This window comes from Bison bison, unplaced genomic scaffold (genome assembly GCF_000754665.1).
Source record: "Bison bison bison isolate TAMUID 2011002044 unplaced genomic scaffold, Bison_UMD1.0 scf7180017864280, whole genome shotgun sequence".
Classification (NCBI taxonomy): domain Eukaryota; kingdom Metazoa; phylum Chordata; class Mammalia; order Artiodactyla; family Bovidae; genus Bison; species Bison bison.
Window position 1 is genome coordinate 1,459,708 of NW_011494852.1, and position 12,150 is coordinate 1,471,857.

At 44.7% G+C, this 12,150-nt stretch overlaps 1 protein-coding gene across 1 annotated transcript in view; it reads right to left on the reverse strand.

Annotated features, from left to right (window-relative positions):
• RHPN2 (rhophilin, Rho GTPase binding protein 2) overlaps positions 1-12,150 on the reverse strand; it is a 56,777-nt gene that overhangs the window by 20,620 nt on the left and 24,007 nt on the right. The window lies entirely within an intron of this gene.

The following is a 12,150-nucleotide window of genomic DNA, read 5'->3' on the forward strand; positions in this document are numbered from 1 at the left end:
AAGATCATGGCATCCGGTCTCACCACTTCATGGGAAACAGATGGGTAAACAGTGGAAACAGTGTCAGACTTTATTTTTCTGGGCTCCAAAATCACTGCAGATGGTGACTGCAGCCATGAAATTAAAAGACGCTTACTCCTTGGAAGGAAAGTTATGACCAACCTAGATAGCATATTCAAAAGCAGAGACATTACTTTGCCAACAAAGGTTCGTCTAGTCAAGGCTATGGTTTTTCCTGTGGTCATGTATGGATGTGAGAGTTGGACTGTGAAGAAGGCTGAGCGCCAAAGAATTGATGCTTTTGAACTGTGCATCTTGAGAATCCCTTGGACTGCAAGGAGATCCAACCAGTCCATTCTGAAGGAGATCAGCCCTGGGATTTCTTTGGAAGGAATGATGCTAAAGCTGAAACTCCAGTACTTTGGCCACCTCATGTGAAGAGTTGACTCATTGGAAAAGACTCTGATGCTGGGAGGGATTGGGGGCAAGAGGAGAAGGGGACGACAGAGGATGAGATGGCTGGATGGTATCACCGACTCAATGGACACGAGTTTGAGTGAACTCCGGGAGTTGGTGATGGACAGGGAGGCCTGGCGTGCTTCGATTCATGGGGTCGCAAAGAATCAGACACGACTGAGCGACTGATCTGATCTGATCTGAAGGTATGCGTTTATGCTAAGTCAATTCAGTCATGTCCGACTCTTTGCGACCCTATGGACTGTAGCCTGCCAGGTTCCTCTGTCCAAGGGATTCTCCAGGCAAGAATACTGAAGTGAGTTGCCATGCCCTTCTCCAGGGGATCTTCCCGAGCCAGGGATTGAACCCACGTCTCTTTAATCTACTGCACTGGCAGGCGGGTTCTTTACCACTAGCGCCACCTGGGAAGCCCATAAAAATGCAGGTAGAATTCATAAAAATTTATGGGAACGTGTACACTACAGTGATTTTCTAAGTGGTGGGATTTATTTTCTTAGTTTTGTTTACGTATATTTAAATTCTTTTGCTTTTGTTGTTTTGGTTAAAGGGAAAAAAGTAAAAGTGAAAGTCGCTCAGTCGTATACGACTCTTTGCAACCCCATGGACTACAGTCCATGGAATTCTCCAGGTCAGAATACCGGAGTGGGTAGCCTTTCCCTTCTCCAGGAAATCTTCCCAACCCAGGGATCAAACTCAGGTTTCCTACATTGTAGGCAGATTCTTTACCAGCTGAGCCACAAGAGAAGCCCAAGAATACTGGAGTGGGTAGCCTATCCCTTCTCCAGCAGATCTTCTGGAACCAGGAACGGAACTGGGGTCTCCTGCATTGCAGGTGGATTCTTTACCAACTAAGCTATCAGAGAAGCCCAGTTAAAAGGGAAGTTGTTTTCTATTTAAAAACATCTTGGCAGGGGACTTCCCTGTGGTCCAGTGGCTAAGACTCTGCCAATGCAGAGGTCACGGTTCCATCCTTTCTCAGGGAACTAGATGCCACATGCTATAACTAAAGATCCCACAAGCAGCAACTAAGAATTCGAATGCCACAACTAAAGAGCCTACATGTCGCAGCTGACGATCTGAAATGCCACAATGAAGATTGAAGACCCACCCTCCCCCAGTGCCACAACTAAGACCCAGTGCAGCCAAATACATAAATAAATATTTTTTAAAAAATTAAAGTGCCTTGGCAGCAGAGCGAAGTGACTTGTGGAAGTGACTGTGAGTTCAATCACACTGGCAAACATCACAGATATTCAGGGGCTCAGACCTTCATCTTCAGTGGGGACTTCACACATGGCAAAGGCAACTCATGTCTGGGGACTGTTATGAGACCTCAGGGTCTGTGATGGGAACCCCTGTGAGGGCACTTCCACGAACAAAGCACCCCAGTGAGACCCCCAGCTGGGTCCAGTGTTTGATGCTGGTTCTGTGAATTCATTCAATCATAAGACACATTGGTAAGCACTGGCAGTGTGCCAGGCACTGTACACAGTGCTGGGGCTGCTTCAGAGAACAAAACAAAGACCTTGCCCCATGGCACTTATAATCTCACAGGGGAGCACAGACAGTAAGTGACAGGCATAACACAGAGTTCCCCGGTGGTCCAGAGGCTGAGATTCACTGCCGAGGCCCAGGCTCAATGGTCAGGAAACTGAGATCCCATAAGCTGTGCTGCTGCTGCTACTTGGTCACTCAGTCGTGTCCAGCTCTTTGTGACCCCATGGACTGTAGTCCGCCAGGCGCCTCTGTCCAAGGGATTCTCCAGGCAAGAATACTAGAGTGGGTTGCCATTTCCTCCTCCAGGGGATCTTTCCCACCTAGGGATTGAAACCTCATCTCTGACATCTCCTGCATTGGCAAGCGGGTTCTTTACCATTAATGCCACCTGGGAAACCCCCAACCCCCACTGCCTGCTATAAGCTGTGTGGTGTGGCCAACATTTTTTTTTATTTAAATAAAAAAGAAATAGGTACAACATAACATATATTAGCAGAGAAGGCAATGGCAACCCACTCCAGTACTCTTGCCTGGAGAATCCCAGGGACAGGGGAGCCTGGTGGGCTGCCGTCTATGGGGTCACACAGAGTCGGACACGACTGAAGCGACTTAGCAGCAGCAGCAGCAGCAACATATATTAGAAGATGGTTAAGTATTGCAGGAAAGAAATAAGAGGAGTATAATGTGTGTGGTGGAGAAGGCAATGGCACCCCACTCCAGTACTCTTGCCTGGAAAATCCCATGGATGGAGGAGCCTGGTGGGCTGCAGTCCACGGGGTCGCTAAGAGTCGGACACGACTGAGCGACTTAGCAGCAGCAGCAGCAATGTGTGTGGAGAATGAGTTCTTGAACAACGTAAGTGCTGGCTCTCCCTGGCTGCAAAAAGTTGAAGGGAGTGATTGTTGATTACATTTTCCCAAGTGGCTCTGAGTATTCTCTTTACACACTTTCTACATTAAAGTCCCTTCTGCTTTTTATATGTTCAGTGAATATTTACACATGCACCCATACACCCTCCACTTACAAAAATGAGATTGTACTGAACGAATATACAACTTGGCTTCACTCTTGTTTTTCTTGAATTGGCACTGTATCAAATGTTTTCCTATGCCACAAAGTATTCTACGACACAGATTTCAATGGTTATATAAGCCTCCAAAGGCACAAAGGTGTCATTCATTTATTCAACAAATAGAGTGCCTACTATGTGCTAGCCAATATGTACCATGATATTCTTAACCCTCCTTTGTTAAACACATAAATCATGACAGTCCTCCTTCTGCACATCTCTGATTAGTTCCTCAGAATAAATCCTGAGAAGATGTTGTGCCAGTTCCAAGGACATGCAGAAGGCTCCTTTTGTTTTTTCACATGTGTCATTTTTAGCCAACTTTTCTGTTCGCTTTATGATTCTATGATTTTCTTTATGACTTTAAGTGCTGGTGTTTGGAATCAGCTCCTCTACTAACATAGCGACACTGTATATATTTGAAATGGTTTTCAAATATGATCAATTATGTTACCAGTGACGATAATTATGGTGAGGATGATCTGGGAGACAAAGTTCCTCTAGGGCTTCTATAGGACTACATCCGTGAGAGCAGCATTAAAGCCACCACTCAGGGGACTTCCCTGGTAGTCCAGTGCTTAAGAATCTGCCTTCCAATGAGAGGGATGTGGGCTTGATCCATGGTCAGGGAACTAAGATCCCACATGCCTCGGGGCAACTAAGCCTACACGCCCCAACTACTGAATTCATCATGCCACAACAAAGACCCAAAGCAGCCCAAAATAAATAAATAAACAAGTATTAAAAAAAAAAAAAAGAAGAAGACTAAGAAGAAGGCTTGTTCTACTTGGTGTTAAAACACATGAAAAGTGGACAATGAAACCAAATATGGAGCAGAAACAGAAGCAGATTCGAGAATCAGGTGTATAACATAAGCCCACCATTCAAAGAAGAGGAAAAGCCTGGAGCATCCACCAGATCCAGGCAGGAAGGAGGGTACACACAGCTGTTCCTGATGTGAACTGAAGGGAAGAACTCTAACAGGGATGGGGGTAGGGTTATGGGAAACCACAGGGATGGCGTGGGACCTCCAGAGCCATTAGAACCACAGGGCTGAAGGGCCAAAGGGGAGAAGGAGTTATAAGAACTTGGAGAGGTGGCTGCCTGAGGCGAGGTCCAAACCAGGACGTCCTCTGGTGGAGTGGGGGGGGAATGCAAAAGGTAGCCAGCTGAGGGAACTGAGGAGTTCCCTCTCCTCCCATCCTCTCATCGCAGGCTGCAGCTGAGGGAACTGAGGAGTTTCCTCTCCTCCCATCCTCTCATCGCCAGCTGCTGCTTCTCCCCCTCAGCCACACCCAGTAGGAAGTCACAGAGCAGGAGCCAGTGCCAACTCCCACACAGAGCAGGAGGGAGGGGGACTGAGGGGGCAGGAGGGGCACAGGATAAAAAGGACAGCATCCAACACGACACATGGATTCCTTAGACATAGCTCAGGGGAAGCTGGCCACCACTTCGGTGAAAATAAACACGTACAGCCCCGGGGCTTCCCTGGTGGTCCAGTGGTTAGGATTCCACCTTGCAATGCAGGGGACACCACTAGTTTGATCCCTAGTCCAGGAAGATCCTATCTGCTGCAAGGCAACTAAGCCTGTGCCGCAACTACTGAGTCTGCGCTCTGCAGCCCTTGAGCCACAGCTGCTGAGCCCACATGCAGCAACTACAGAAGCCCATGAACCTTAGAACCTGTGCTCCACAATGAGAGGCCACCCCAATGAGAAGCCCGCCTACCACAACTACACAGTACCCTGCTCTCCGCAACTAGACAAAGCCTGCATGCAGCAACGAACACCTAGCACAGCCAAAAAGACACTAAAAAAAAACTTAGCACCCTGCCTCTCATTACTCATCCCCAAACTCCAGATTGACTAAAGATTTAATGTTCAAAATTAAACAAAGCACTGTTAGAAACTACAGCAAAATAAATGTTTCCTCTTGGTGTGGAGAATGCCTTTCAAGGCAGGGTTGTAAAGGGAAGAATTGTGAAGCTTAACAACATAAAATCTGTTTGGAAAAAAAAGATATATATATTTTTTTTTTTTAAACTGGTATTGCTTGTAAAACAAGTTAAAGGAGAGAACATACTGGGAGAAATACTTGCAAACATACATTACCAAGGATTACTCTCCTTCATATACAAACGAACTCAAGAGCAACCCTGTGGTGAAGGAGGCAAAGGATAGAAATAGGTATTTCCAAGAGGACACGTGTAAGGAGCAAATAAACAGAAGTGAGGATGTAATCAACTCTAGAATGTATACACACTGTAATGATACCATTTTTGCCTGACCTCCCAAAATCAAAATGATCAATGATACCCACTGTAAGTGACAGGGACAGCGTAAAGGGACAAAGTAGGTGATTAAATAGTTAATCCCACTAAGGGATTGTAAGTAGAAAAAATATGGGAGACCCCTGTAAGTTAATGATTACTCAAAAGAGAAGACGCTTAGCAACAAAACCAGGCAACAGAAGCACCAGACATGCCCCAAAACAATAAAACAATCGTGGCATGAGACCCATATCCTGCCCAGTGAGCTCAGTAAGTTAATGATTCCCAGGACATGCTCTCTGCACACATAAGAAAACAATACTTTGTGGACTTGGCCTGACCATGTAGGAAGCAGAAAACTCCCCGCTCAACCTGGAGGAGGAGCTGATGATGGAAGCATGACGTCTACTCAAGAAAGACAAAGTTCTTCTCCCTCTCCCCACTTTTCCTTTGATTATAAAACTGTGGTCTGGTAAGTTCTCAGGGCGAAGCATCTCTCGCCTGCCTGCGTGTAAACCTCACAAGCATCCTATTCTAATGAATCACTTCTTATCTACCTCTGCTTCTCACTGAATTCTTTGCTGCGTTGAGACATAAAGAACTGTAGTACCAGAGCCCTTGGGAGCCCCTGAAATGACACAAATGGTTTCAGATGGCGACTGCGGCAGGATTGCGGTAAGATAAGAAGGTCTGGGGTCAGGTCCTAGAAGGCTCATGGGATGCCATGAGCCAAGAGTATGGAGGAAGATACTCCACCAATGGCTGCCTGTTTTAGACAGGCTGATCAACCCCAAAGGCTTTGGGGCTCTGATCAAGAACTGGGTAAGGGTCAAGTGAATGATATTATGGATGTCTGAAGGAAAAACAAACATAAAACTGGAGGAATGGTGGTCATCAACATGGGTTGCCATAAAAATGTGGCAAGGGATCATAAAGATGTGGAAGGGATCAGCTGACAATGGAAATGGTATGCAAAAAGAAAGACATTTTACTGTTTGGACTGCTTCTGACAGGGTTTGGCAATCTACACTGTTTTTAAGTCTGAGACTTTTCTTCTATATTCTGTTTCTATCCCTGTTAAAACTCAAGTCTGTAAACTTAATTTTTCCGGCTGTTATTTGTAAACTGATAAATCTGCATTGCAGTCTGTTTTATGAATAAGTTTAAGAATGAAACTGAAATCTCTGAATACATGTAAGCCGTGTCTTTTTGTCTTTAGATAATATTGCTGAGGTTAATTTGTGAATGAGCTCAATTTAACTGGCTTTGAAAAATAAAGTAAGCACTTACAAAATAAAACACTTCCAAATATAAGAGAAACTAAGCTAAATGGATTATAGGTTCACATGATTTCAGAAATATTTAATATTAAATTAATGTTTGGTATTGAAGTTTGTAGTTTAAGTTTGTTAATATAGATATGTTTTTAGACTCATGAGTATTAAGTATAAATACTTTATCTGGGTTTACTAAAAGTTAATAAGTTCATACAATATTTGTTGTACAATTTGTCAACAAAAAAATTAACCCGTTATTGTCAGACTTTTGCCATCCTGATATCCTGTAGCATGGCAACAATCTGCTCCTAAATTAAAAAAAAAAAAATTAAGATAGATATACAAAAGCTGCAAATTAAACAGTCAGGGATATGGGGAATCCAAGATGGCTGCTTGGCTCTTCCTGGCTCCCTGGCCAACTCTGTCTTCTACTTAATGGGTGAAAGCCTTCCTTGGCTACAAAAGCTGATGCCATACAGTGAAAAATAAAAAGGTTTAAAATGAGCTCTTTTATTTAGGGTATACCTTTTACAATTTTTAGTATTCAAGGCACCTGATTTATTGGACAAATTAAATATGCCTATGTGATGAATTAACCAGACTTCCTTTACAAACAAATTAATCTTAACTTGGCTATCTTTGCTAACTGCTACTGCTAAGTTGCTTCAGTTGTGTCCGACTCTGTGCGACCCCATAGACGGCAGCCCACCAGGCTCCCCCGTCCCTGAGATTCTCCAGGCAAGAGTACTGGAGTGGGGTGCCATTGCCTTCTCCGGTCTTTGGTAAAGATGAGGGTAATTTTAGAAAAAAGTTATGTTTTAATAGATACTAAATTTTAATTTTGCTCCTTGAGGTCAGTATCTACTATCTAAAACTCACTTTTCAAATAGCTCTTTGTTGTTATATTACTGAGAAGCCTAACAGAGTTCTTAAAAAGGTATTCTAAACTTGTTTCTAAAGCTGATCACTGTAATCTATCTTTGGATAAAGACTAAATGCTTATAATTTATAATCGGGGATATATACGTTAGAAAAAAAATCATTTAAAGGATTGTATCTCGCCTAGATCACAGGCTTCTTATCAGGTATTCTTAAGTACATTATGCTCAAGAAAACTGAAGGGAATCAACTTCCAAGATGTAGGGTAGTTTGCTCCTAATTACTCAAAGTGTCCAACAGAGGACTTCCTGAGCCCTGATGTCAGTCTTCCCCTCCCTCTGACTCTTACAAGTGCTGACCCTTTAATTCCATTGGCAGCTAGACCAAATCTTGCTCACTGTCAACAACCACTGGGATACCCTCTGTAGTATTCCTTACAAACAATTTCTTGGGCAGTAACCCCTGGTTGGGAGACTACTTTGGGAGGGATAACATCTAAAGTTGTAAGTACAAATCTTGAATCAGTTACAAGGTAGACTTTGACACAGGAAGGAAACTTTTGGCTAACTATTGCTCGGTGAAACCTGCTATATCCATGAAAAGGGCTGCTCCAATGAGGGCTGTCTCACAGGTGGGAACTGCTGTTCCAAACCAAGGCTGTTATCCTACGGGACAACACACCCAGGGCTTCTGAGGTGGCTCAGTGGTAAAGAATCGCCTGCCCAATGCAAGAGACATGGGTTCTATCCCTGGGTCAGGAAGATCTCCTGGAGAAGGTAATGGCAACCCTTTCCAGTATTTTTGCCTGGAAAATCCCATGGACAGAGGATCCTGGCAGGCTATAGTCCATGGGGGAGCAAAGAGCCAGACGTGACTTAGTGACTAAATAACAAAACGCATCCAAGAGTGAGGAAAGGCCTCCTTTGTATCCCAAGCTACCTAAGGGGCCCATTTTCAGCTGAGCTAGCACCCGCAGCAGTATAAGTTACCAAGCAACTGCCCTGATGGTTCTGCCTCTGAGAGAAACTTCTGATAGAAATCAAGAAACAGTAACAGTTCACGTGCTTTTTTCAACATCCGACCTAAGTCTGGCAGAGGGTAAATTGGGAAGTTTTTCTGGGATCCCTGAACTTTTCACAAAAGAGTTTACCAGGTTGATCCAATCTTTGGATCTCACCTGGAGAGATTTACAAATCTTATCCCACTGCTGCACTCCTGAGAAAGAACAGCACAAAATACTGGCAGCCAGAGTCCACGCTGACCAAATGGCAGCTCAAGCCCAAGAGGGCCATGCAGTACACCACTTGGGCAACTATGCTGCTCCTGAGCCAAATCCACAATGAAATCATCAGATCCACTTTGTTGAGAGCAATAGATGGGACCATATGATTAATTGTTTAATAGAGGGTATGAAAAAGCTCAAAATGGGGGCTTCCCTGGTGGTCCAATGGTGCAAAAATTCACCTTGCAATGCAGGGGATACAGGTTCAATCCCTGGTCCGGGAAGATACCACATGCCGCGGAGCAACTAAGCCTGTGTGCTACAACTACTGAGCCCACCCAAGCCTCAACTATTGAAGCCCACGAGCCCCAGAGCCCGTGCTCCACAAACGAGAAGCCACTGCAATGAAAAGCCCCTGAACTGCATAGAAGAGTAGCCTCCAGCTCACCACGACTTGAGAAAGCCTGCGGGCAGCCAATAAAATAAAATACACAAATAAAAACAGTCACAACTTGGGGGCAGGAGTTTGTTTTAAAAAGAAAAAGCTTACAATGAAACCTGTCAACCATGAAAAAAAAGTGAAAGAATTCCAATAGGGACCAGATAAAAATCCTACAGTTTTTCAAGGGAGATTAATAGAAGCATTTAAAAAGTGTACCTAGGTAGATCCCTCCTCGCCTGAGGGACAGGACTTTTTGGCTCTACATTTCATAGCCCAGTCTTCCCCAGACATCAGAAATGAAATTCAAAAAAGCCAACTGTGGGTCCTCAGACTCCTGAGAGTGATTTGCTCTGATTGGCTTACTTGGTTTTCAATAATAGGGATATGGCCAAAAAGGTTGAATACACCCAGAGAGATAAACAAAAGGCCCAGATGATGACAATGGCTGTGTCCACTCTGAGACCACCACAGGAAAGGCCAGGATTTTTAGGCCAATCTGGCCACGGTAGACCATAAGGCCCATAGGTACCCAGACAAAATCAGTGTGCTCTGTGAGGACAGAAGGGACACATTAGAGAAAGATTGTGATGGATGAACCCTTTGCAAACAGCCAAGGTATTGAAAGAGGGAATGCCCCAGGCACCAGAGAGTTGGGGGGTGGGGTCGGCCTTCTTTGATGATTTCACAATCAAAAGACTGACGGGGCCCAAAGCCAAAAATGGCTCTGCTCAGACAGGGCATCTAAATAACTAATGCGGAGCCTTGGGCAGTCACTGAAATGGCGGGTCACTTGATAAAATTTCTCACAGACTAACGCAACCTTCTTGGTCTTAACCCAAAGGATGGGAAACCTTAACTGTAAGAAATATGCAATGGGAGTGTCAGGCGAGAGACAGGGGCACATTTTCCTGCGACGCCTTTCGTACAACATCAATGGCTGGTTATTTCCACATTCCTTTCTGTTTGTGACTGACTGTCCTATTTCTTTAATGGAAGGTATTCTTTAAATAAATTAGGGGCTACACTCTGTCCCTTGAGGGACAAGGAAACCACTCGCATCATCAAAGTGTTAAAGTGTTAGTTGCTCAGTCGTGCGCGACTCTTTTCGACCCCATGGAGTACAGCCCACCAGACTCCTCTGTCCATGAGATTTTCCAGGCAAGGATACTGGAGTGGGTTGCCATTTCCTTCTCCAGGGGATCTTCCCAACTCAGGGATCGAACCCATGTCTCCTGCACTGCAGGCAGATTCTTTACCAACTGAGCTACAAGGGAAGCCCTTCATCATCAAAGGATATTAACAAAAAATAGAAAAGAATAAATTAAATCTATAACTGAGATAAAAGACTCAATACACCCTAAAATATAAAACATTTAAGATTCCAGGCCTAATCAGAAACAAACAGATTGAGGCCTTCAGTGACTCTCTTTTAGATTTAGAAACTGAGGAAAACGGTCTGGATCTTCAAAATCATGGCTGTAATCCTTCTTAATGACTTTTCCAAAGCTCCTTGTTGTATTTCTTTTAATTTATACCTTTTTGTAGATTCATCCTCCAATGCTTAACATCTAAGAAGGCTAAAAGGATGATGCTAACTACAGTGACACTGACTGGCAGTTCTCCGAACAGAGAAGGGACAGTCAGCCAGGCGCTTTACTCCTTCCCCAGGAAGGCCAATGTTCCGTCTCAGCCAGAAGTAGCTAATGATCAGTCACTGCCCTTTACCCGCTTTGAAGCATAAAAGGGTAAACACCTGGAGGGAAGAATGATATAGAGGAAAGGGACAAAGTAGGTGATTAAGTAGTTAATCCCACTAGGGGATTGTAAGTAGAAAAAATATGGGAGACCCTGTAAGTTTGCTTAATCACAAAACCAGGCAGGCTTGCTTAGAAACAAAACCATGCAAGAGAGGCATAAGACATATGCCCAAGACAATAGAACAGTGGTGGCATGAGACCCACATCCTGCCCAGTGAGCTCAGGAAGTTAATGACCCCTAAGACATGCTCTCTGCCCACATAAAAAACAATAATCTGTGGACCGAGCTTGACTGTGTAGGGACAAGAAAACTACCCTGCTCAACCTGGAGGAAGAGCTGAGGATGGAAGCATGATGTCTACTCAAGAAAGACAAAGAAGTTCTTCTCCCTCTGCCCGGAGCATGGGCTCTATCTAGGGCACGTGGGTTTCAGTAGTTGAGACGCCTGGGATCCAGAGCTCAAAAGTCGTGGCACACAGGCTTAGTTGCGCCACAGCATGTGGGATCTTCCCAGGTCAGGGACCAAATCCATGCCTCCTGCACTGGCAGGCAGATTCCTCACCACTGAGCCACCAGGGAAGCCCCCCACTTTTCTTTTGATTATAAAACTATATAGTCCAGTAAGTTCTCGGAGTGCACCATTTCTCGCCTGCCCACAAGCATCCTATTTTAAAAAATCACTTCTTATCTACCTCCTCGCTGCTCACTAAATTGTCTTCTGTGCTGAGACATAAAGAACTGTGGTACCGGAGCTCTCTGGGGCCCCAAAAGATGACACAAACAGTTTCATAAGCAGTCACACACACTTGATAGGAATGTAAGGCAAGACCAGTTCTGATGGGTTATTCAGACCAGATCAGATCAGATCAGTCACTCAGTCGCATCCAACTCTTTGCGACCCCATGAATCGCAGCATGCCAGGCCTTCCTGTCCATCACCAACTCCTGCAGTTCACTCAAACTCATGTCCATTGAGTCGGTGATGCCATCCAGCCGTCTCATCCTCTGTCGTCCCCTTCTCCTCTTGCCCCCAATCCCTCCCAGCATCAGAGTCTTTTCCAATGAGTCAACTCTTCGCATGAGGTGGCCAAAGTACTGGAGTTTCAGCTTTAGCATCATTCCTTCCAAAGAAATCCCAGGGCTGATCTCCTTCAGAATGGACTGGTTGGATCTCCTTGCAGTCCAAGGGACTCTCAAGAGTCTTCTCCAACACCACAGTTCAAAAGCATCAATTCTTCGGCGCTCAGCCTTCTTCACAGTAG